Genomic DNA, 21,514 nt, shown 5'->3' with positions numbered 1-21,514 from the left:
ACATAGGAGAACAGATTTGGGGGGGGGGGTTATTTGAGGTGTGGAGGTTTAAGTTCAGCTTTGTAAAAAAATAATAAATGCAGATATTTTTGCAGTTAAAAAAAGTGCATTTATTATTATTTTTACTAGGAGCCCATAAAGCATTGTCACTAGTGTATCTGTCTGCTTGTACAGATAGGCAGCTGCATAGTTAGCCAGTCTGTATAGTACCCTAGCCAGTCCGTATAGTACCTTAGCCTTTCTATATAGTATCCTAGCCTGTCCCTATAGTACCCTAGCCCACTGTATACATGGACAGGGAAAAGGAGGTGGAGCCAACGGGGGAGGGGCGGCAAAATGAGGTTTCGCCTAGGGTGTCAAAAATCCTTGCACCAGCAGTGACTGTACTTTAATCCCTCCTGGACTGTCCCAAGCAGATATATTGCAGCAGGGCGGCCCTCCTGCACCGAACCATGTACCTGTACTTGATTTTGTGCACTGGGTCTGACGCGCGCGTGCGCCGCCAGCGACACGCTGTGATTTGACACAGCGGGAGCCAATCAGCGGGTCTGTCGGACCCAGTGTTTACCGGCACCTCACAGTCATTCTCAGGAGAGGCAGAATGGCGGCCTGCCTATGTAAAGAAGGCAGGCCACTATTCTGTGAGAAGGGAAGATGGAGAATGGAGATCTTGTGTTTCTGCTAAGCGGGAACACAGATCTCTGTTTTCCTCAGTCAAAGCACCCCCCCCCCCCCCACACACACACACACACACACACACACACACACACACCTACACAGTTAGAAAGCACTCCCTAGGAGCACATTTAACACTTTGAACACACCTCATGTTAACCCCTTCCCTGGCAGTGTCAGTAGCATGGCAGCTTTTTGGGGGGGTTGGGGGGGTGACTGTTTGCCCCCCGGCCGCACCTAAACCCCCCGTCTGACGTTTGGTCCGGCACTTACCCCATCTAGGACCACCGTATTTTAAAGCCTATTAGAGCCTCTGGCTCTAATCAGTGCTTCAAAAAAACACCCACCATATTGGAATTCATGCGCCTAGTGTCCTGCAAGGGGTGGCGGCGTGGCTGGGGGGGGCGGCGCCTGTGTGCCCTTAATGGACAGGCTGCCCCTGGTCATTAGCACAGTGACAGCGCATTTTTTTTTTTAGAACTGATCACTGTATTGGTGACACTGGTCCCCAAAAAAGTGTCAGATCTGCAGGGGCGTGGCCTGACGCGAGTTCCGGATGGTCGCATAATCCCGGAGCTCCGGTGACAGGGGATCTAAGTGGCTAAAAGCGACATCATCCGTGCCCTTTGGAAGCCTCACCTGGCAGCGGAAGATCTCCCCAACCCCTCGGGACCATGCCCGGTAAGCGCCGAGGTGCGTAAAAACCGCAACGGCTTACAAACTTCTATGCTAGGCTCCCTGACAGGGAGTCCCAAGATGGCGCCCGGGCCTACTCTCCGCAGAGAGCTTCACCGCGCACGAGGGGAGCAGAACCAGGTAACCGGCAGCACAAACAGGCCTCCACCACTGGCCAGCACTCCTACCCCTCCTCCCCTTCCACTAGCAGCCCGGCTAAGTCGAAACCCAGGCTGGATGGCAGCGGATTGAGTGGGGAGGGCAGCCCATCCGCAGACTCAGGGGACGACACCCGGGAGTTACCCGAACCCATCGAATCCTATGCCACTCAAAATCAACCGGTGGTTGATACTGTTCTGAAAGACATGTTATTATCGCTCCGCAGCACCATCCAGTCGGACATGGTAGCCTGCATGCACGGTTTTAATAAAGATCTTAATGCTATTGGAGATAGAGTGGATCACATAGAAACTAAGATGGGAGAATATGCTGGGACCATAAACGATCTAGTGGATGCACATGAGGAGAGGGAGGGGGAGGTGGAGAAGCTTAAGGAGAAATTAGCAGACCTGGAAGATAGATCACGAAGAAACAATATCAAAATTAGGGGTATCCCCGAAACGATCTTACAGGCCTACCTACACGCACATGTGGTGACGGTGTTTAAACAAATACTTCCAGAGGTGTCGGATCTTGATGTGACGATCGACAGGATTCATCGTCTTCCCAAACCGACTCACTTGTCTGATCAGGTCCCGAGAGATGTACTTTTAAGGCTACACTTCTTCCATGTGAAAGAGGACCTTATGGCAGCCATGCATCAAAAAGAACGTATTCCGCCACAACTTCAGCACTTGCAGTTTTTCACAGACCTTTCACAATATACTCTTCAGAAGAGGAGAAACCTGAATACCATTACCAAAGCTTTGAGAAACCATAAAATTGTATACAAGTGGGGATTCCCTACGAAACTGTCTGTGATTAAGGACAATCGCACATACTCCATTACCTCGTTGGACAAAGGCATTACCCTCTTACGAGAGTGGGGAATACTTTCAGACTTGGAAGTAAGCGCAGCACTGTCTTCTGCTCCGAAATTGGTTGACCAGGAATGGAAAACCGTTACGTCAAGGAACGCCAAATCGCATTCGTGAGTTGGGATGGATGTATTCATCTAAAATTGAGCTCCCATTGTCACTGTTACTGAGGAGCCTCAGGCTGAACTCTTCCCCCCAGTTAACTTTGCAGCACCCGCTGCCCACGGTTTTATTTTGTTAGACCTGCTCTGGAACTCATAGAGTGGCCGTTGCTAATTTGTTCACTAATTAATGTGCTATTTTAATTTCTTCTGTTACGTTCTCTTATTTTTTTCTTTTTTTTGTTTGGATGCTACACCATTTGCTAACTGTAGCCTGCTTACCGTATGGAGGATGGGTGATTCGACAGACATCACAGATTGCTTCATAGAAAGAATCAAAGAACCTGCACGGCACCAAGATCGGAAAATTCCTCCTCGCAATAGTGAGTACTGTTTACCTAACAGCCCATGTGGCATACTTGGAGGGGATATGGATCCCCCATGGAGAGGAGAGCCCATATTTGGCGGGGCTGATCAGCACACTTTTCTGCATTGTTTGCACCCATTCCCTCTATGGCTCTAATAAATATTTTATCTATTAACACTAAGGGGCTCAACCACCCCGTGAAACGTCACTCGCTCTGGAAAGAAGCGGAATCGCACAAATGCGACATTGTCTGTGCCCAGGAGACTCACTTTGTAACTGCCAAAGCTCCTAAGTGCTCGCACAAAAATTTCCCGCACATATTCACAGCTAATGCAACAACCAAAAGGAAAGGGGTCCTAACAGCTATCAGGGACTCTGTGGCCTTTCGACTGCACGAAGCTATTAGTGATCCCCATGGCAGATTCTTGATATTGATCTGTGATGTAAACTTGACTACCTACACAATTGTAAACGTATACTCCCCTAACAATCACCAGGTGAGATTTTTTAACAGCCTGATGCGAAAAATACGGAAAATTCAAAAAGGATTGCTGTTAATGTGTGGGGATTTCAACTTGACACCAGACCCTACTTCGGATTCTACGTCTCAGTCCACAAGACTGCGCCCGGCTATGCAGCCCGCTATACATCAACACGGACTATATGCCGCTTGGAGATGCCTGCACGCAAACGAGCAAGACTTTACCTACTTTTCCCCCCCACACCAGGTATATTCTAGAATAGACCTGTTTTTGGTTGACCAGCAGACTCTGATGCGGACATCTTCGGTGGCTATCAAACCAATGACTTGGTCTGATCATGCACCGGTGGTGCTCTCCATGGAGGGCTCGGCAGCTGTTAATACGAGCCCACTGTGGAGAATCAACACCTGCTGCAGAGAGAGGAGTACAGAGAGGTTCTCCAGAAGCATCTGACTGAATTTTTTAATGACAATGTTGATTCCGTTACAGATCCATTTGTGTTATGGAATGCCCATAAGGCGTTTATGAGGGGAATTTGTATTCAAATGGGAGCGAGGTTAAAGAGGCAGAAGCAAAGCAAACTTACAGGCTTATTGTCGGACATCGAGAAACTAGAGTCGCTTAACAAGGCTAAACCGATAGTCCTCCTATCCCAAAAACTAGCTCAGCATAGACATGATTTGCGTGTACTACTACTTGAAAACTTTGAGAAATATAGCAAACGTAGGAAAATGACGTTAGAAAAAAATGACAATAAGGCTGGTAAACTCTTAGCCCATAAAATCAAAGGTCACAGATATAGAACTAAAATCCCATATATCATCCACCCTACTTCTAACATAAAAGAAACCCACCCTAAGAAAATTGCGGACGCTTTTAGCTCCTATTATAGCTCGCTTTATAACCTTAAGGATGACCCCACGATTCACCAGCCAAATCAGGAACACATTGTGGATTTCCTTTCCCAACTCCCAATCCCGCGACTAACCCAGGAGCAATTAGATTTGCTCAATGCCCCATTTACTGATGCTGAAGTCCAGACGTCCATTAATTCCTTACCGCCCAATAAATCCCCTGGACCGGACGGCTTTAGTGGTGAATACTATAAACTGTTCAAAAACACTCTCACCCCGCACCTTACTACAATTTTCAATAAAGCTGCTGCCTCTGCCTCTTTCCCGCCAGAGATGTTAGAAGCTCAGATCATAACTTTGCCTAAGCCCGGGAAGGATTCAATTTCTCCGCCAAACTTTAGGCCAATTTCTTTACTCAATAGTGATTTGAAACTATATGCCGAAATAATTGCCGCTCGTATGGTGGATAAACTACCTACGATCATTCATCCCGATCAGACGGGCTTCACAAAAAATAGACAAGCCTCGGATGCGACCCGTAGACTTGTTAATTTAATCCACCTAGCCGAGACGAAGGGGAGGCCTTCTCTGCTTCTATCACTGGATGCAGAGAAAGCCTTTGACCGCATTCACTGGCAGTATCTCGGTGAGGTTCTGAGGGCTTTTGGATTTGAAGGCGGCATCGATTCGGCAATTAAGGCACTATATTCTAAACCCTCGGCTAGAGTTTTTGTATCAGGGGTTATGTCCTCCCCATTTTCTATTTCGAATGGAACACGGCAGGGGTGCCCTCTCTCTCCATTGATATTTAATCTACTGATGGAACCCCTGGCAATCCACATTAGATCTCATCCACGTATAGTGGGCTTCGGAGTGGGGACGGGGAGTCATAGTATCAGCCTGTTTGCTGATGATGTGATATTGATGTTGACTAATGTGGAGACTTCCCTGGCTGAGGCACATGAATCTCTAACACTGTTCAACCGGGTTTCGTATTACAAGGTAAACGAGGGAAAATCACAGATACTGGGACTGGGGATAGATGATGTAATAAAGTCCAGACTGCAGCGTATCTTCCCTTATGCTTGGAGCTCCACTGGTATCAAATATTTGGGTATAGTGCTCTCTGATAAAATAGGTAAATTGTACAACGACAACTATGTGCCATTCCTGGAGGGTCTAGAATTCAAACTGTTGTCTATTTCTAAAAAAGAATTGACTTGGTCAGGTAGATTAGCTGCTTTTAAGATGATGATATTATCCCAAATATTATATATATTTAGGACCCTTCCTATTCCGGTTCCGAATTACTTTTTCTTTAAGGCACAATCTAGGATTAATTCCTTTTTATGGCAAGGTAAAAAAGCTAGGTGCGCCTTCAAGAAACTGATTCAGACGAAAAGAGCGGAAGGGGTGGGACATGTTCTGCTGCGGGATTACTACCTGGCGGCTATCTTGGCTCAGGCAAGGTATTGGTTTGTTCAGGGCAAGGGTCCTAGATGGATAGAAATAGAACAAGCTCAATGCCCACAGCATTCCATTGCAGATCTATTGTTAACGAGCTCACTCATCCCGAGGGTGGTGGGTATCCTGTCTCCCCCTATGAGAGCCACGCTGGCGGCCTGGAAATTACTTCTAGACAATGCCATCCCAGATCAACCCACCAAGGCAATCCCTTTAACACTATCAAGTCTACGACTTATCATCCCTCAAATATCCATTGGAAGCTGGCAGAGGAGGGGGATTTTATCAGTGCAAGATATTATGTTAGGCCCAGCTATTAAAACATTCAGAGCGTTACAACTAGAGTTTGGGTTGGAGCCTAGGGATCAATACACTTACATGCACTGTACTACCGCAATGATCAGACAAGAATTAAAGGCATATCATTGTTTTATAACCTCTTAAACCACAAATCTGAGTTCCGGAGGTCTCCATCTATGAGATCTTGGGAACTAGAGCTGGGGTCTCCCTATTCTCAGGAACAATGGGAAGAATCTATAAAGGTTGTTTACTTGGCGACTAAATCAGCAAACCTGTGGGAACTTTCTACTAAGATCCTTCTAAGATGGTATCTAACTCCGGTGAGGCTGGCGGGTTTTCATCCCCAGGCCTCGCCGCTATGCTGGAGACTTTGCGGTCGTAGGGGGTCGCTGGGTCACATACTTTGGATGTGCCCAAAACTAAATAAGGTGTGGCGCCAGGTGTTCAACTTGATTTCCACAATAACTGGTGTCCTTACGGGTGGGGACCCTGGCCTAGCAGTGTTAACACTAGGGATAGATAGATTCCCGAAAAAATACAGACTGGTAGTCTTTCACATATTAGCGAGCACTAGACTAGCGATACTAAGACGATGGAGGACCGAAGACGTACCACAGCTAGGGGAGATCATTAGAGAGGTGGACTTACACATACGGTATGAATTAATGTTTGCAGCATCTCAAGGCAACCTAGCAACCAAACGAGTCTTATGGCAGCCCTGGATAGATTGGAATAAATCTGCTTCTTACTAATACTATTGAATGCATCTGGGTTAAAATATTTTCTTACAAATCTTGTAGTAAAGTTTTTGCTGATATCATATGTCTACATGCACTTACGCAAAATATAGTATATATTTTTTTTTTAAAAACACAAAAACTAAATAGGCATCCAGTTTTCTTATCTTCTTTTTTTTTAATTTTTCTTGTGTTACCAAATATCACTGGCTATTACCCCATGATGGGTTATTGTAAGCATTGAATGTATAAATACCTGACTTTTGTATGATAGTGTGGATTTGTGATATTCAATAAAAATTTATTGAAATTAAAGTGTCAGATCTGTCAATGTCGCAGTCCTGCTAAAAATCGCTGATTGCTGCAATTACTAGAAAAAACAATAAAAATAATTAAAATTCCATAAAAATATCCCATAGTTTGTAGATGCTATTGCGCAAACCAATCAATATACACTTATTGGGATTTTTTTATTTTATTGTTTACCAAAATACCATGTAGCAGAATGCATATTGGCCTAAATTGATGAAGAAATTCGATTTTTTTTTTGGATATGTTTTATAGCATAATGTAAAAAATATTGTTTTTTTTTTATATATAAAATTGTCAGCCGTTTTTTGATTATATCGCAAAACAAAACAAAACACAGAGGTGATCAAATACAACCAAAAGAAAGCTTTATTTTTGGGAAAAAGGGACATCAATTTTATTTGGGTACAGCGTTGCATGACCGTGTGATTGTCAGTTAAAGTAACGCAGTGCCATATTGCAAAATATGGCCTGGTCATGAAGGGGGTAACCATAGCTTCCAACTGTCCCTGATTTCAAGGGACTGTCCCTGATTTCGAGCAATGGGGGCTATTTACGAAAGGAAAATCCACTTTGCACTGCAAGTGCACTTGGAAGTGCAGTTGCTGTAAATCTAAAGGGTAGATCTGAAATGAGTGGAAGCTCTGCTGATTTTATCATCTAATCATGTGCAAGCTAAAATGCTGTTTTTTATTTTCCTTGCATGTCCCTCTCGGATCTACAGCGACTTTCCTTCCAAATGCACTTTCAGTGCAAAATGGATTTTCCTTTAGTAAATAACCCCCAATGTCCCTCTGTCCCTCTTTCCTCCTCATGTGTCCCTCATTTTGGTCTAATCTATATAGATGTATACAGGGCTGGACTGACAACTCATGGGGCCCCCCGGGCAATAGGAGATTATGCGGCCCCCAGCCAATCAGAGTTATGGCGCCACACAGTATACAATCACACAGTATACACAGACATGTTTCTATTGGCTGAGAAGGTACTGGAGAGGTGGCGCATCTATAATCTTGTGATTTTTAGACCAAAAGGGACATTTCAGAGACAGAGGTAAATAAAACACAGATTTTTACATAGTGTCCCTGGTTTTACTGAGGCTGGCAACCCTGATGGGGCCCCCCAGTGGCCCGGGGCCCTCAGGCAGTGCCCAAGTGGCCGAATGGTCAGTCCGCCCCTGGATGTATATAAAATGCATTATTTATTTTTCAAAAAGTGGTTCCCAGTGCTAAACCTTTGATTCTGTTTTTAAATTTCTGCATTTGAAAATTCCAGAAGCCAATATAAACGAATAGTAGTGGTAAGAATGCACATATGGATTTAACCAATAGTTTTTTTTATTGTACAATGTTCCTTTAAGGGTGCATGGCAGGCGGGCGTGTCCTATGTCTACATACTTTTGCTAATAGGTGTTCCTCATTCCCATCCCCAAAAGTTGGGCGGTATGGGGTAACTCTTCCGGGGCTGAAGAGGTTAATAATAAAAGGAGGGGGGCATAACACTTACAACACTACTGGTAAACCCTCTATTATAATTGTTCCCGTCCCCTGTTCCCTCCTTATCAGAATGAAACCACATATTTTGCTTTTTTAGAACTCCAAGGAGCTGCGAAGACATTTATACATTGTAGGACACCCCTCGTGGCTGGTGCCAGATAAAATTGAATGCATGTCGCTCTTCATAAATCACGTTTCCTGTAATGGTAAATGCCTTTTTATGTGCTTTTTATAAGACTGCAAATGGCTTAAGCTTCTCCTGACAAAAGATAGCACATCTCCAACACAAGAGAGAAAATTCAAGGCTTCGGGAAAATCATGTCGCATATTCCATGCATCTTTATCGCTTATGTGTTTCAACGTTGCAAAAATTGGATTTTCTCGGCTGATGTGACGGGCCAACTGAATCTTCTGGATACAAATCTTCATATGGTTGGGCAATGTTTTGCTTTTTCCAAATTAATTTTCCATGTGTTTGCTGTTTACAGATAATGCCAGCGTTAGCTTAGTTATAATGAACACTACCCTGTTTTCCACATAGAGTGCATTTATCTGTAACAGTGCGCTAAATTAGAATGGAGGAATACAAAATGTCAGTCGCTTAGCAAAAAAGATGACTTGAAATAGAAAAAGAACTTAAAAAGAACTCTGGCGTGTAACATGGCAGGGATATGTAATGCTCTACTTATCTGTGGGTTCTGGGGTTGTTTTACTAAAGGCAAATTTTGCAAAGTCTCTTCAGATTTTGGTAAATGAGCAGCAGCTGGGCGTTTTTTGTTAACAGCCCATAAACTCCCCTCTATGTTATTCTATGTTATTCTATGTATCAATGCACACATGGACGTCTTTGGATGTTTATTAGCAGTGGAGTTTATGGGCTGTTTTTTGAACGCCATAAAATTGCGTTCAGGAGTCGTTTTTCTGACCACAAAAAAACACCAAACGCTGAAAAATGCAGCTCACTAGCATTTTTTAATGTTTTTGATCCATTGAAAAAAAAAAAGTGTAAAAAAAAAAAACGATGAAAGAAGCTAACACGGAAAAACTAGGGCTGTTACTGATTAAAATGTTCGTGTTCGATTAATCCATTTTTTTTTAAAATTGACTAATTTCGATTAATTAAGACGTACATACAGATCCAACTACTTTTAGCTGATCTCCTTGCATTGCAACTCTGCATTAGTCAGTGGTAAATGTGATATACACTATATACAATTACCCGACACTAGTTAGTTTCCACAATCCAGGACTTAACTTCACAGTTCATACAAATACGTTTTAAATTCAAACTGTAGCACTGACGTAATTATTATTATTTTTTTTTTTATTAAACTTTAAGAAAAACTTAGAAAGTTAGTTTAACTTTAATTATAAAATCTAGTATATTGACTGTCAGTCACTTTATAGTAGGCAAGTAGGCATCATTTTAGCCAGTCACGCAGACATACCAGAGTGTTTATATTTTGTTGTTTTTTTTTTTACAACAATGTTAAAAACGGAGGTTATCAAATTTGCCAACACTCAGCTCACTGAATGATCCCAGTTAACCACATCCATATTTACCATCACTGTGCCGGCTGTCCGGTGACGTCACAGACATCAACGTCACCGAACGGAGGCACTTGGGGAAGGGGGGAGGAGTCCGGTGACGTTGATGTCTGTGACGTCACCGGATCTCCGACGGAAATAATTTTGATCGTTCAAAAAAATTAATGATTAATCGGGGAATTAATCTTTCATTTTCCCAGCCCTAGGAAAAAAGCTAAAAAAAGATAATAAACGCTATTGCAAAAACGTTGAAAGACTCACTGCTACTGGCGTTTTTATAACATTATTTTAAAGTTCAGTGTGCATGGAGCCTTACTAAGCTCTAGAGCAACTGCATTTTTGATTTTTTGGCAAAGTGAACAGCAGTGGCTGTAGAGACAAGCCGGAGAAGGAATCCGCCAGGTTTACCATAGAGAATACCACAGACCAGATGGTCCCTGGCAATCTCTATGACCTTTAGAGGCTGGGTGCGATGTTATGACTCCAAAGACATGCTAGTAGGTTAATTGTCTTCTGTCTAAATTGGCCCCAGTATATGCATGTGAGTTAGGGACCTTAGATTGTAAGCTCCTTAAGGGTAGGGACTCATGTGAATGTACAATGTATATGTAAAGCGCTGCGTAAATTAACAACGCTATGTAAGTACCTTAAATAATAATAATAATAATAATGAAATCACACCTGGCCCAGCAGATGTAAACACTGCTAAATAATTTAATTGATTACTGTAAAAATGTCACTGGCAGTGAAGGGGTTAACCACTAGGCGGCGCTGTAGGGGTTAAGTGTGTCCTAGGTAGTGATTCTAACTGGGGGAGGGGCTGTGTGTGACACGTCACTGTTCAGCGGTCCTGATTACAGGGATCGCTGATCAGTGACACTGTCATTAGGCAGAACGGGGAGATGCTTGTTTACATTAGCATCTCCCTGTTCTTCCTCACCGTGAGGCGATCGCGGTTATGCCCACGGACATCGAGTCCGCAGGGCCCGTGATCACATTCATGGAGCACCCGGCAGGCACGCGTGCGCCCGCAAGCCGCCTCTTAAAGGGCAATGTATAGGTACGTTAATCTGCCTTTATGTGCCCTTCTGCCGCATTATATCTGCGTGAGGCGGTCGGGAAGCGGTTAATACTGATTTTTCATTTATATGAAAACTAAGCATTTTTGTGAGTTTCTTAGTGAATGTAATCAAGCAGCATACCATTTTCTACAACCAAAGTGTTTAGCAATAGGAGGAGAGAGAGGGATGGGAGTGTAATTAACCTCTGTGTATACGCCCACATGTGTGGCTCTATAGTCATATCAGCTGCACATAAAAAGGAGAAAATTAAGAGCTTAGAAGTGAACTGAAATTGAGCATGCTCCATAGAGGACGTCAACTGGTCTGCGCAATCTCAGGCTGCAATGGGGACACAGAGCAGATGGGAGGGACCGCTGTAGACAGGATAAACCAGGAATATTTCACTTTACGCAACATTAATGCTTTAGAGGCTTTTTGAGTATGAACACTATGTTATATAGCAATGGATGAGCGTTTTTCATAGTCTGGCTTTAATGACACTTTAAAATAAAGTCAATTTCAGATAACTACACTGGCTGAATTAAAAAAAAATTATTTGCTGTGATACAGAGCAGCATTCATTTTTGTCTTAAATAACTGCCTGGAGTTAAGCTTTAAAGAGTACTCTGGTGTATAAACTTATTCTGAATTTAAACATAATAGCTCATTTGAAACCCAGCTACACCACTATGGCAAATTTCATATTTTAATTGAAAGAGCTCTATCGGTGGTCCTGCATATGAACTGTGATTTATACTGTATTCATGTACACATTGGACTAACTTTTACATGCTAGTAAAGGGGAACGCTAGGTAGCAATAATCACCTGTGTCCTAGCAACTGAGGAATCTAGGTGGCAATAGCTACCTGAGTTCCAGCAACAGAGGATGCTAACCAGCAATAGTTGTCTATGCCTTAGTAACAGAGGATTGTAGACATCAATAGAGGCCTACATCCTATTTACGCATTTCACTTCATCAGGAGCTTAGTCAAAGAGTCTTTGACTAAACTCCTGTTAAACTCCTGATGGGATGAAATGAAATGCATAGGAGTGGCAGCTGGATTGTCCCTGTATTGGATAACATTAATAAACATATTTTGGACTTTTGGAAGTTGAGTAGCTCCATCCTTCTTTGTTCCTGATGTTAGACATGCAAAAAATAGAAAATAATTGAGACTTTCTAGGTGCTTTCAGAATTACTATCCACAAACAGCCATGAGTTAAAAAGAATAGGTGCTGACTATTCAACTGAGCTTGTGCTTTTTAGTCAGGTCCTTATTGATGTTAGCGGATCAAGGACCATTCTGAATCCTGCATTCTTAAGCTGGTGGAGCAATGAGGGGAGGCTTGTAGTGGATTGGTTTGTGGTGTGTTTTAATATATTATTGGCCATGTGAATATACTGTTAAAATGGCACCTAGAATGTGTGTCAGATTCTGGCAGCTCCTGTGCTGGAACTGCTCTCTGTAAGTAACAGGTGGGGTCAGTACTATCCCTAGGAGCTGAAACGGTCAGCTAATGAGATTTGGATGTTGATACAAAAAAAAAACAATCAGATTTCAGGTTTTATTGTCAATGTTTAATTGAACAAGCTGAAGTTAGAAGCTGATTGGCTACCATACTCAGTTGCACCAGAATTTGCACTCCACATGTTTTAGTAAATCAACCCCAGTGCTCCATAGAACTAGAATATATTTCTTGTGTAAACTGTAAACGTAGGAATATATGTTTAAAATTCAACCTGTATGAAAACCATGACTCCATCCATACATTAAAAAAGCATAGCCACAAAAGGGCAGGAAGTAGGATATTTGCAGGATTAAGAGACAAAAATAATTAGAAAAAGATGGAAAAAAGGAAGTAAATGCAAATAATTTGAAAGCTACCTTAGGTTTGGTCCACCAGAAGATACCATAACTAGGGATGAGCTCAGTGTTCGACTCGAACGCATGTTCGACTTGAACACGGGCCGTTCGCCTGTTCAGCGAATTCAGAACTTTGTGGACCATTCGCACCATATTCGTGTGGCGCGAATGGCCCACAATGCACTACGCTATCGCAGTGTGCTAGCTCATGATTGGCCAAGCATGCACTGTGACCCCGCACCCCTCATGCTTGGCCAATCACAGCGCCGGCAGTGAGGAGAGCCATAATTGGCCACAGGCAGGATGCCCATTGGCCAATTATAGCTCAGGGGGGTTTAGCACACGCCCCACACTATATAAGGCGGCCAGCACGGCGGCCTTGTGTAGTGTGTTGGCATGCAGGGAAAGAGCAAGATAGGCAGGGACAGTGTATTTTTGCTTGGGAACCTAGCGATGTTAAAGTGGGTGTTGTGTGCCTCCTGCACAGTATACACCTGAAGCTACCCCTTATTGCTGATGTTGTTGTGTTTCTGTAACACAGGCATCTGCAGCAGTTAGAGTGGGAGTTGTGTGCCACCTGCACAGTATATACCTGAAGATACCCCTTATTGCTGGTGTTGTTCTATTTCTGTAATACGGGCATACTATAGACACCTCCCAGGCACGATATTTAAACTTAACTTTTTTTTTCACTTTAATCATCATTAAAATCAGTTCTCCTGAAAAAACAGGCATTTAAAAAAAAAAAAATGCATTAATCCATGTGCCCTGGGGCAGGAGCCAGGTCCCCAAACCCTTTATAGGACAATATTTTGCATATTAGCCTTTAAAATTAGCACTTTTGATTTTGAACGTTTGCGTCCCATAGACTTTAATGGGGTTCTAAAGTTTGTACGAATTTTAGGTCCGTTCGAAGGTTCTGGTGAGAACCGAACCGGGGGGGGGGGGGTGTTCGGCTCATCCCTAACCATAACATGTATGAGGTGGATATCCAGGGTCCCCAACCCATCCCTACCTGACACATCTACCCGGGACAGGTTCCCTGGAGTAAATCGGTTCCTCACCTGAATTTATACAGCCACACAATTGTATTATTATTATTTCATAAAGGGATGAGCTAGCAAACCCAAAGATCCCAAGATGCTTTTCAATAATTAGTAAAAAAATAAAAGATACATGATAGAATCAATTTCCTTAATATGTGTTGGTTTTATAGTTAAGAGAAAGTTGTGAAAAAAAAAAAAAAAAACGTAAGCAACTCGTGTATCAGAAACCTTATTGTTTTATTCTATTTATTTGATAAATGGGGATCTTAGTTACCTCACAGTTTGTTGCTGCAGCACTTTGATAAATGCACCTCTGTGGAACTGCTTGAAAGGTGTTTGATTTACTTTCAACAAATACTAAAGGTAATCTAATGGAGTCACTTTAACATTCATAAAAGTTTTATTTCACCTTGATGCCGAACGTTGAATTCACTGAAAGCGATATGGCAGCTTCGAGACCTGCACCGTGCATGGAAGGAAAAGAAAGGATGATAGATCTAGGTCACAAAATAACATTATTTATCAGCTGACTGTGTAAAACATATAGCACTGTGCTATAATCTGCAATTTTATATGTTTTATTAAAGTGCTTTGCTTACTTTGTACCCTGTAGCTTGTAGAGCATCTAGATAAAGTTTATGATGATTGACTTTGTATACAATATAAGTGATGGGAGGGTGGAGATACATCAGCTGATTTGTTCACAAAAGCATGTTTTAAAATATTTCAGGTCCACTGCGTGTTACAGTTTGCAAATGTATCCTCATTACAAAACTCATTCAACTGCAATCAACAATAATTCATGATATACTTCAAAACCTGCAACTTTACATCTCTTGGCAGTGAAAAAACCTGAATGTAAGAGATAGCAAGGAGCCTGTAATTTCTTGCTGCCCAACCTGTGGTCCTTTGGTATATGATGTGCAGCCTTTGGACCTAAGCAGCTTGTAATGGGAACCATAGGCATGCCGAAGAGGTGCATGGGAACACCTTAATCACCTTCTGGGTGTTAGAATTAGTAACCAATACTGGTAGACCAGTATACCAGTAGAACCAGTAAACCAGCAGAATTAGTGATCAGTACCGATTACTTACTACGTTCATTCATGAATGTTTTTACTATGCTTCAGTTCATGAATGAATAGGAAGGCTGTGTAGAGCTCTTCCTGTTCATCTGCTCCTGTTCTTCCTGTTCATTCATTCTGTGCAGCTGAGGCTGCAGAAAGGAACTGTCCCTTTCTCTGTCTCAAAAATGAGACTTCAGGGGTCCATTTAGACTCTTCTCCGATCCCCATGCTTTCAGCATGGGGATCAGAGAACAGAGCCGATAACTGACATCTCTAAAAGGGACTTGTACACAGTGTCGTGGTTATCAGTGCAGTCTCTACTAGTGCCCACCAGTGCTGACAATGTATCCACCAATGCTGAAAATCTGTGCCCACTATTGCTGCCAATCAGTGCCCACCAGTGGATCCTCATCGGTTAAACCTATCAATGCCACTTACCAGTGTCCATCAGTACTGCCCATCAGTCCCTTATTTCAGTGCTATCAGTGCCACCTATCAGTTCCGCCTATCAGTGCCACCTATCAGTGCTCACCAGCGCCAACCACCAGTTCCGCCTATCAGTGCCACCTATCAGTGCTCACCAGAGCCAACCACCAGCACCACCTATCAGTGTCCATCAGTACTGCCTTTCAGTGCCTCCTCATCAGTGCCCAACAGTGCCACCTCATCAGTGCCCAATAGTGCAGCCTATCGGTGCCCATCAATGCCCAACAGTGCAGCCTCATCAGTGCACATCAGTAAAAGAGAAAAATTACCTATTTGCAAAAATGTATAACACAAACTATGAAAACTTTTTTTTTTTCAAAATTGTTGGTCTTTTTTTGTTTATCTAGCAAATAAATATGATTAAATATCACCAAAAGAAAGCTTTATTTCTGTAAAATAAACATTACAAATGTTGTTTGCGTACAGTGTTGCATAACCGCGCAATTGTCATTGACAATTGACTGAAAATTGGCATGGGCAGGAAGGGGATGAAAGTGCCGTCAGGCAAATGGTAAAGTAATGTCTATTATAGGCTTCTTGTGAAAATGGCATTCAGCTTAGCAGAGAAATAAAGAAATATGTATTGTTCTTTGTGATGATGTTATGTGAAAAACATTCTGACAATACTCTGAATGTGCTATGATAGAGTGTGGCAATTATTGATTTTGGCATTGAGCTAAGCATATTCTCAATGGTATCATATAATAATAGTCATCACAACTGTTTGGTGTATAGGTTAACAATTATTAAACAACAGTGATGGAAGACAAGATGTAAATCCTATAGTTTATTACATCAAGTATTCTTACCATAACCTTAAAAAGTCTTTAGTTGTAATCAAGGCTTGCGCAAAATTGTTGTATAGTTATTGTACACTGGGGTTATTTACAAAAGGCAAATCCACTTTGCACTACAAGCGCACTTGGAAATGCAATCGCTGTAAATCTGAGGGGAATATCTAAAATTAGGGAAGCTCTGCAGATTTTATCATCCCATCAAGTGCAAGCTAAAATACAGTTTTTCATTTTCCTTGCATGTCCCCCTTGGATCTACAGCGACTTTACTTCCAAGTGCACTTGCAGTGCTAAGTGGATTTTCCTTTCGTAAATAACCCCCATAGTTTGACATCACATGTTTTGGCATTCTAAAGAAAGAATTACATTTGAGCCTAGATGAAGGCCTGCCTATAGAGGGGCTGATAAGAAATCAATAATGAAGGGATTTGCAAAAAACAATCCATTTTCAGACATTCTGCTAGAGCTCTGGGACTCTCTGTAGATGAGGGCATACAGTGCCTTGAAAAAGTACTTATACCCCTTGAAATTTTCCACATTTTATCCCATTACAACCAAAAATGTAAATTTTATTTTTATTGGGATTTTATGTGATAGACCAACACAAAGTGGCAAATAATTGTGAAGTGGGAGGAAAATGATAAATGGTTTTCCAAATTGTTTAGAAATAAATATTTGAAAAGTGTGGGGTGTATTTGTATTCAGCCCCCCGGAGTCAATACTTTGTAGAACCTCCTTTCACTGCAATTACAGCTGCAAGTCGTTTTGGGGATGTCTCTACCAGCTTTGTACATCTAGAGAGTGAAATTTTTGCCCATTCTTCTTTGCAAAATAGCTCAAGTTCTGTCAAATTGGATGGAGAGCATCTGTGATCAGCAATTTTCAAGATTCTCAATTGGATTTAGGTCTGGACTTTGACTGGGTCATTCTAAGCCCTTGTACACACGGTCAGAGATTTCGATGGAATATTTCCGATCGGACCGTTTTGTCGGATATTCCGACTGTGTGTGGTCTGCATCGGACTGTTTCCGTCGGAATATCCGACGGACCAAGTTTTCCAACTTGCCGGTAAAATTTTCCGACAAAATGCTCCTATCGGACATACTCCGATCATGTGTAGCCTACTCCGACGGACAAAGTGCCACGCATGCTCAGATCAAATTCCTAGACCAAAGCTATTGGCTACTAGCCTGACGGATTTGGTTGTCGGAATCTCCGACCGTGTGTACAAGGGCTAACACATGAATATGCTTTGATCTAAACCATTACATTATATCTCTGGCTGTATGTTTAGGGTCGGTATCCTGCTGGAAGGTGAACCTCCACCCCAGCCTCAAGTCTTTTGCAGACCCTAACAGGTTTTCTTCTAAGATTGCCCTATATTTGGCTCCATCCATCTTCCCATCAACTCTGACCAGCTTCCCTGTCCCTGGTGAAGAAAAGCATCCCCACAACATGATGCTTCCTCCACCGTGTTTCATGGTGGGGATGGAGTGTTCATGGTGATGTGCAGTGTTAGTTAGTCACACATAGCATTTTTCTTTTAGGCCAAGAGATTAATTTTGGTCTCATCTGACCAGAGCACCTTCTTTCACATGTTTGCTGTGTCCCACACATGAATTCTTGCAAACTGCAAACAGTTGGCCTATGGCTTTCTTTCAACAATGACTTTCTTCTTCCATAAAGGCCAGATTTGTGGAGTGCACCAATAATAGTTGTCCTATGGACAGATTCTCCCACCTGAGCTCCTTCAGAGTTACCATGGACCTCTTGGCTGCTTCTCTGAATAATGCTCTCCTTGCCCGACCTGTTGGTTTAGGTGGACGACCATGTCTTGGTAGCTTTGCAGTTGTGCCATACTCTTTACATTTTCAGATGATGGATTGAACAGTGCTCCATGAGATGTTCAAAGCTTGGAATATTTTTTTTATAACCTAACCCTGCTTTAAACTTCTCCACAACTTTATCCCTGACCTGTCTGGTGTGTTCATTGGCCTTCAAGATGCTGTTTGTTCACTAAGGTTCTCTAACAAACCTCTGAGGGCTTTACAGAAAAGCTCTATTTATACTGATATTAAGTTATACACAGGTGGACTCTATTTACTAATTAGGTGACTTCTAAAGGCAATTTCAGCTAGGGGTATCAGAGTAAAGGGGGCTGAATACACACTTCTCTAATATTTATTTGCAAACAATTTTGAAAAACATTTATCATTTTCCTTCTACTTCACAATTATGTTCTATTTTGTGTTGTTCTAGCACATAAAATCCCAATTAACCACCTCAATACAGTGCACTTACACCCCCTTCCTGATCAAACCAATTTTCAGCTTTCAGCATTCTCACAGTTTGAATGACAATTACTCAGTCATGCAACACTGTACCCATATGAAACTTGAGTCCTTTTTTTCACACAAATAGAGCTTTCTTTTAGTGGTATTTAATCACTAGTGGGTTTTTTATTTTTTGTGCTATAAATAAAATAAAACGTACATTTTGTGAAAAAAATGCCTTTTTCTTTGTTTCTGTCATAAATTTTTGCTAATTAGTAATTTTTCTTCATACATTTTTTGCCAAAATGTATACTGCTACATATCTTTGGTAAACATAACCCACATTAGTGTATATTATTTGGTCTTTGTGAAAGTTATAGAGTCTACAAACTATGGTGCCAATCACTGAAAATTGATCACATCTGATCTGGCCTTCAGTACATCAGGTGTATCTCATTTCGTGAGACACTAACAAGTCAGGAAAGTACAAATACCCCCCAAATGACCCCTTTTTACAAAGTAGACATTCCAAGGTATTAAGTAAGTAGCATGGTGAATTTTTTTAAGTTGTCATTTTTTCCCACAATTCTTTGCAAAATGAAGATTTTTTTTTATTATTATTTTTTTTTTACAAAATTGTCATATTATCAGGTTATTTCTCACACACAGCATATGCATACAACAAATTACACCCCAAAATAAATTCTGCTACTCTTCCCGAGTACGGCGATACCACATGTGTGAGACTTTTACACAGGATGGCCACATACAGAGCACCAACATTGATGTAGTACCTTCAGACGTTCTACGATCAAAAATGACGCATCTCATTTTTCAACCACCTATTACAATTTTGAAGTCCCTGGAGTACCCGGACAATGGAATTTCCCATAAAATGACCCCATTTTGGAAAGCAAACACCCCAACGTATAATCTGAGAGGCATAATGAGTCTTTTGAACGGTTCATTTTTTTCCAGAAGTTTTTGGAATATGTGGAAAAAAATGAAAACACATTTTTTTTTTACACAAAGTTGTCAATTTATAAGATATTTCTAACACATAGCATATATGTATAAAAAACATAGAAAGTTAGTTTAACTTTAATTATAAAATGTATCTAGTATATTGTATAACTGTGAGTCACTTTATAGTAGGCAAGTAGGCATCACTTTAGCCAGTCACGCAGACATTGTGTTTACATTTTGTTGTTTTTTTACAACAATGTTAAAAACTGAGGTTATCAAATTTGCCTACACTTAGCTCACTGAATGATTCCAATTAACCACATCCACATTTACCATCATTGTCCAGGCTGTCCGGTGACGTCACGGACATCAACTTTACCAGACTCCAGTCCTCCCCCCTTCCCTTCGTTAGCAGACAGAGGCACTTGGGGAAGGGGGGAGGAGTCCAGTGACGTCGATGTCCGTGATGTCACCGGATCTCCGACGGAACTCCCTGAAGACCCAGAAGCCAGCAGAGAGGTGAGTACCGATCAAAAGAATTTTAATTGATCAAAAAAATTAACGATTCATCGAGGAATTAATCTTTAATTTTCACAGCCCTAATATATATATATATATATATATATATATATATATATATATATATATATATATATATATATATCCCATAGTTTGTAGATGTTACAGCTTTTTTGCAAACAAATCAATATACGCTTATTGGGATTTTTTTTACCAAAAATATGTAGCAGAATACATATTGGCCTAAATTGATGAAGAGATTTATTTTCCATTTTTTTTATTGGATGTGTTTTATAGCAGAAAGTAAAAAAAAACATTGTTTTTTTTTTTTTTTTTTCAAACATGCCTGTCTTTTTTTGTTTATAGCACAAAAACAATAAATACAAAGGTGATCAAATACCACCAAATTAAAGCTCTATTTGTGTGTGGGGGGGGGGGACGCATGACGAATTATCGGTTAGAATAACAATGTGCCATATCACAAAAAATGGCCTGGTCATGAGGGGGGGGGTAAATCTTCCGGAAGTCAAGTGGTTAATTTAAAAAGAACTCATACCTTTAGGATCAGTTTGGGCTTATTGTAAAGAAGATTAAGACTAGGTTTAGCACTACAGACCTTGGGCAAAAGTTTTGAAAATGACACAAATATACATTTTCACAAAGTCTGCTGCCTCAGTTTTTATGATGACAATTTGCATATACTCCAGAATCTTATGAAGAGTGATCAGATGAATTTCAATTCAAATAATTAAAGTCCCTTTTTTCCATGAAAATTAACTTAATCCCATAAAAAAAAATATTTCCAATGCATTTGTGAAGAAATCTTCAGAGAGCTGAAGAAAGTCCAGCAAGCGCCAGGACGGTCTCCTACAGTTGATTCAACTGTTGGATCGGGCCACCGCCAGTGCAGAGCTTGCTCAGGAATGGCATCAGGCAGGTGTGAGGGCATCTGCATGCACAGTGAGGCAAAGACTTTTGGAGGATGGCCTGGTGCAAAGAAAGCCACTTCTCTCCATGAAAAACATCAGGGACAGACTGATATTCTGCAAAAGTTACAGGGATTGGACTGCTAAGGACTGGGGTAAAGTAATTTTCTCTGATAAATCCTCTTTCCGATTGTTTGGGGCCTCCAGAAAAAACCTTGTCCGGAGAAGTAAATGTGAGAGCTACCATCAGTCCTGTGTCATGCCAACAGTAAAGCATCCTGAGACCATTCATGTGTGGGGTTGCTTCTCAGCCACGGGAGTGGGCTTACTCTCAATTTTTCCTAAGAACACAGCTATAAATAAAGAATGGTAAAAAAACATCCTCCAAGAGTAACTTCTCCCAACCATCCAAGAACAATTTAGTGAGGAACAATGCCTTTTATAGCATGATGGAGCACCTTGCCA

Source organism: Lithobates pipiens, unplaced genomic scaffold (genome assembly GCF_037356315.1).
Source record: "Lithobates pipiens isolate NorthernLeopardFrog02 unplaced genomic scaffold, aLitPip1_a1.2 Scaffold_8, whole genome shotgun sequence".
NCBI classification, from domain to species: domain Eukaryota; kingdom Metazoa; phylum Chordata; class Amphibia; order Anura; family Ranidae; genus Lithobates; species Lithobates pipiens.
Note: the sequence above shows the minus strand (reverse complement) of the source record.